Consider the following 5,801-nt stretch of genomic DNA (forward strand, 5'->3'; position numbering starts at 1 on the left):
GGCTGAGGCAGGAGAATCACCCGAACCCAGGAGGCGGAGGTTGCAGTGAGCCGAGATTCTGCCACTGCACTCCAGCCTGGGTGACTAGAGTGAAACTCAGTCTCAAAATAAATAAATTAATTAATTAATTAAAATTTTTCCTTCTTATGTTTAGTGTAAGTTTAATTTTCTCTCTTTTTTTCTAGTTTTTTTCTTTTAGAATAGAAGCAGTGAGTTCCATAATTTTCTCTCAGCACTACATTACTCACATCACATAAATTTTGATATGTTAGTTTCATTTTTATTCAATTCAAAACAATTTCTAACTTTTCTTTCTTTCATTCAAGGGTCATTTAGAATTGTGATTTTTAATTTCCAAATAAATTTTTCAGTTGTCCTAATGGGATTTCTATTTTAATTTTATTGTTTAAGAGAAGGTATATTACATGATTTTAATATTTTTAAGTATATTAAAACTGTAACCACCCAATGAGTTCTCCTTGCCCAATGCCCAGATAGAGCCGATTTATCAAGACAGGGGAATTGCAATAGAGAAAGAGTTTAATTCATGCAAAGCTGGCTGAACAGGAAACCAGAGTTTTATTATTAAAATCAGCCTGGAGTTTCTTAAGGATAATTTGGTGGGTTGGGGGCCAGAGAGTTGGGAGTGCTGATTGGTTGGGTCAGAGATTAAATCACAAGAGGTCAAATAGGGTTCGTCTCACTGTCTTCTGTTCCTGAGTGGGATCACAGAGCTGGCTGAGCCAGATTACTGGTCTGGGTAGTGCCAGCTGGTGCATCAGAATACAGGGTCTAACAGTCCCAGGAGCCCCAAGTTATCTTGGGAGGTCAAGAAGAGAGGAATTTACCAAACTCATAGGTATTTGAGGGTACAAACCCATGGCTGGACTCAGCTTTAAAAAAGTCTTATCTGAGATTCCTTATGGAAAAGAGTTTCATCAAAGCCAATTTTAAAAGCCTATGTAAGAAATAATTATTCTTCTTGTACTTTATGCAGATAATCAGGCCAAGTATAATAAGACTAAAGTTTATTTTGCAAACAAATCAATCCTATCATGATTTGTTTTTAATACAAATGGTGACTGGAGAGAGAAAAATTATGCTTAAAAAAAAAAAAAAAAACTATCGTACACCCGTTGTTAGCTGTCCTTGGATTTTTTGTGCAGTTTGGACTAAATCCTAAATTCTTTGTGGGCTATAAGTCCCCAAACTAATGCTTTCAAATCTTTATTTTTAAAACTGGGAATTGCACTCCTTACCCTAGTACTCATTATTTACCTTATAGTACACTGTTCCCTTAAACGTGGTACTATAACTTTAGATGATAATACTAACTCCTTTGCCATGCAAGCCTTGGAACCCCAGCCAGGCTTACATGAGTACGTTGACAGTTGCAAAACGGTTCCATTCCTTTCATCTTAGGATCAACACCTACCCCCACTATACTCTTGATCGGCAGGAAAAAGTTAGAGCTGTCTTTGCCCTTTCTCCATCTTCATTAGCCAACACCTTAAGTTTAAGGTGTTACAAAACCCAAAGGGAGGAATTGAAACCAGCATTGCAAAATTGTAACTGAGACAGTCAAAGAGATCTGACCTAACCAACTCCATCTTACTTCAAACCTCCTCTTCCAGGTGTCTTTGTTCACTCCTGAACATAGGCTGAACTAATTTTGGGAGGAATTTAGTTTATAGTTTAAAACAAAGATGAAAACAGCCCTTTCCTGAAACAAACTCCCTTCTTGCCTGGGTACTAGACTGCCTTTGTAGGACTAAAAAATTAGCCACAAGAGGCCGGGCATGGTGGCTCACACCTGTAATCCCAGCACTTTGGGAAGCCGAGGCAGGCGGATCACCTGAGGTCAGGCGTTCGAGACAAGCCTGACCAACATGGAGAAACCCCATCTCTACTAAAAATACAAAATTAGCCGGGCGTGGTGGTGCATGCCTGTAGTCCCAGCTACTCAGGGGGCTGAGGCAGGAGAATCACTTGAACCCAGGAGGTGGAGGTTGCAGTGAGCCGAGACCACACCATTGCACTCCAGCCTGGGCAATAAAAGTGAAACTCCATCTAAAAAAAAAAAAAATTAGCCACAAGTTTAGAAATTATGGTTTAGGAGTCATGCAGCTGGAGGATACAAGGCTCTGACCCTCCCCAGTTTGCTCCTGGGGATAAAATCACTATTGCAAAACTCCAGACCAGTGCTTGAGATATTTTGCAGACCCTGCACTTAATGGATCAGCTGGCACCACCCAGATCAATAAACTGGTTCATCTGATCTTGTGGCCTCCACCCACGAATTGACTCAGCGCAAGAAGACAACTTCAATTCCCTGTGGTTTCAACTCTGACCTGACTAATCAGCACTCCCAGTTCACTGACCTCCGTCCACCCACCAAGTTGTCCTTAAAAACTTTGATATCCACTCTTTTTCTGGCTGGAACAATGGAGGGTGTAGAAGAGAAGAAGAAGAAGGTTCCTGCTGTGCCAGAAACCCTTAAGAAACAGTGAAGGAATTTCACAGAACTGAAGATCAAGCACCTGAGAAAGAAGTTTGTCCAAAAGATGTTTCGAAAGGCAAGGAGGAAGCTTATCTACGAAAAAGCAAAGCACTTTCACGAGGAATATAGGCAGATGTACAGAACTGAAATTCGAATGGCGAGGATGGCAAGAAAAGCTGGCAACTTCTATGTAACTTCAGAACCCAAATTGGCGTTTGTCATCAGGACCAGAGGTATCAATGGTGTGAGCCCAAACGTCTGAAAGGTGTGCAGCTTCTTCGCCTTTATCAAATCTTCAGTGGAATCTTTGTGAAACTCAGAAAGCCTTCAATTAGCATGCTGAGGATTGTAGAGCCATATATTGCATGGGGGTACTCAAATCTGAAGTCAGTAAATGAACTAATCTACAAGCGTGGTTATGGCAAAATCTGTAAGAAGCGAAATGCTTTGACAGATAACACTTTGATTGCTCGATCTCTTGGTAAATATAACATCATCTGCATGGAGGATCTGATTCATGAGATCTATACTGTTGGAAAACACTTCAAAGAAGCCAATAACTTCCTGTGGCCCTTCAAATTATCTTCTCCATGAGGTGGAATGAAGACCACCCATTTTGTAGAAGGTGGAGATTCCGGCAACAGGGAGGACCAGATCAACAGGCTTATTAGAAGAATGAACGAAGGTATCTACCATGATTATTTTTCTAAGCTGGTTGGTTAATAAGCAGTAATTGCTCTCAAATTGAAGAAAACAAACAAACAAACAAAAACTCTGATTTCCAAATGTTTGGGGAGACTGACATGAGTAATAATAAAGCTATGGTCTCCCACAAAACAAACAAACAAACAAAAACAAGGGTCTGAACAATATCTTGAACATCAATTTTAGGTTTTTGTAACAGTGATGTTATTCCTAGGAGCAATCAGGCAGGGAGATTAGGAATCTTGTGGCCTCTGGCTGAATGACTCCTAAACCATAATTTCTAGTCTTGTGGCAAATTTGTTAGTTTTAAAGGGCAGTCTCTTCCACAGGCAAGAGAGAGGTTTGTTTTGGGAAAGAGCTGTTATCATCTTTGTTTGAAAGTTAAACTGTGTATTAAATTCCTTCCAACGTTAGTTCAGCCTATGCCCAGGAAAGAAAAAGGGCAGTTTAAAGGTTTAGAAACAAGATGGAGTTGGTTAGGTGAGATCTCTTTCACCGTCATACTTTTCTTACTGTTATAATTTTTGCAAAGGCAGTTTCAAAACTCATTTTTTTTGTCTCAGAATATAGGTTATCTTGATGATTGTTCCATATGCACGTTTAAAAATGAATATTTTTCAATGTTTTATTTTAGGGTAAAGTGTTCCATGGATTTTACTTAGCTGAAGTTGAAACCAACTTTGCAAAAATTATGACAATGAAAGAGATCTGACCTAACATACCCCATCTTGCCTTTAAGCTCCAAGCTGCTCTTGGGCACTTCTGGGCATACACCAAGCTAAGTATAGAAGGAATTTAGTTTAAAGTTTAACTTTGAAACAAAGACGATAACAGCCTTTTCCCAAAACAAAGCTCCTTTTTTCCTGGAGACCATACAGCCTTTGTAAAACTAACAAATTAGCTACAAGATTAGAAATTATGGCTCAGGAGTCATGCAGCCAGAGACCACAAGACTCCTAACCCCCTCCATTGCTCCTCTGGATAGCATCACTATTGTAAAACCTAACACTAGTGTTCAAAATATTTTTCAGACCCTGCATGCTCATGTACCAGTTGGTGCCACCCAAACTGGTAATCTGGTTTAACTAGTTCTGCTCTCCCACCCAGGAACAGAAAATAGCAAGAAGAACCCACGTCAACACCCTATGATTTTATCCCCAACCTGACCAATCTGTGTTTCCCACTTTGTAGCCTCCTGTCTGACAAATTATCCTTGAAAAACCTTAGTTTCTGAATTTTTAGGGAGACTGATTTGAGTAATAATACTTGGACAATTTATCCAGCTCTGCATGTATTACACTATTTCTCTATTCCAATTCCCCTATCTCAGTAAATTGGCTCTATCTGGGCAGCAGGCAAGAAGAATCTGTCAGGCAGCTACTAAGTGAATTGAAGAGGATGTTTACGTATTTTATAAATTTACTGACTTTTTATCTATTTTTGTATCAATTATTGATAAATGATTGTTGAAACCTCTGATTATAATTATGGTTGTTTCTATACGTTCTTAAGTTTATCAGATTTGTTTAATGTACTTTGAAGTTATGATATCATGTGTGTGTACACATGTATATATATATTTTCAGATTCTTTTATCCACTTGATGAGGGATGATCCACTTGATGGATGATGGTTTTATCCACTTGATCAACTTTATTTACTATAAAATTTCCTTCTATATTGATGCTAATATGCCTTATTCTAAAATCTACTTTGTCTGATATTAATATACTGACTCCAGTTTTCCTTTGTATTTGCATAGTATATTTTTTACCCTTTAACAATTAATGTATCTGTGTCCTGATATTTAAAGTGGTTTTCTTCCAGCCAATAGAAAATTGGATCTTGATTTTTTTAAATCCAGTTTTATATTCCCTGTCTTTCAATTGTTGTGTTAGGGCATTTGCATAAAATTTTATTATTCATATAGATAGGTTTACATCTATTATGGTTTTGTGGGTTTTTTTCCCTATATGTTAAATTAGTATTTATAACTATTTCATTGAGCTCTTAAAGATTCCAAATTCCTTGGATGCTCAACTTACTGTTACAAAATGGCTAGTGCAGTATTTACATATAACATATGCACACCCTCCTGTATACATTAAATCATTTCTAGATTATTTATAACACCTAAGGCAATGTAAATAGTTGTTACCCTCAATCATGTAAGATATAATGACAACGTTTAAAAGTCTATATATGTTCAGTACAGATGCAATTATTTTTCAAATATTTTTAATCCATGGTTGATTGAACTCACAAATGCAGAACCCATGAATACAAAGAGCTGACTGTACCTATTTTTCCTGTTCTTTCAGTGATTGTTTTAAGGCTTCCAAGACACCCTTTTAAATTATCATGGTTTAATTACAATTATTCAATACTTTATACATAGAAAAATTCTGGGTTGCTGGCAAGATGGCTAAATAGGAACAGCTCTGGTTTATACCTCCCAGCGAGATCGACACAAAAGGTGGGTGATTTCTGCATTTCCACCTGAGGTACCCAATTCATCTCATTGGGACTGGTTGGACAGTGGGTGCAGCCCATGGAGGGTGAGCTGAAGCAGGGTGGGGCATCGCCTCAGCCGGGA

General features: G+C 38.2%; 1 pseudogene; it reads left to right on the plus strand.

The window, feature by feature from the left end:
* The first annotated feature begins 2,444 nt into the window (after window positions 1-2,444).
* LOC100595609 lies at window positions 2,445-3,223 on the plus strand (annotated as a pseudogene).
* The last annotated feature ends 2,578 nt before the right edge of the window (window positions 3,224-5,801 follow it).

Source organism: Nomascus leucogenys, chromosome 14 (genome assembly GCF_006542625.1).
Source record: "Nomascus leucogenys isolate Asia chromosome 14, Asia_NLE_v1, whole genome shotgun sequence".
Lineage (NCBI taxonomy): Eukaryota > Metazoa > Chordata > Mammalia > Primates > Hylobatidae > Nomascus > Nomascus leucogenys.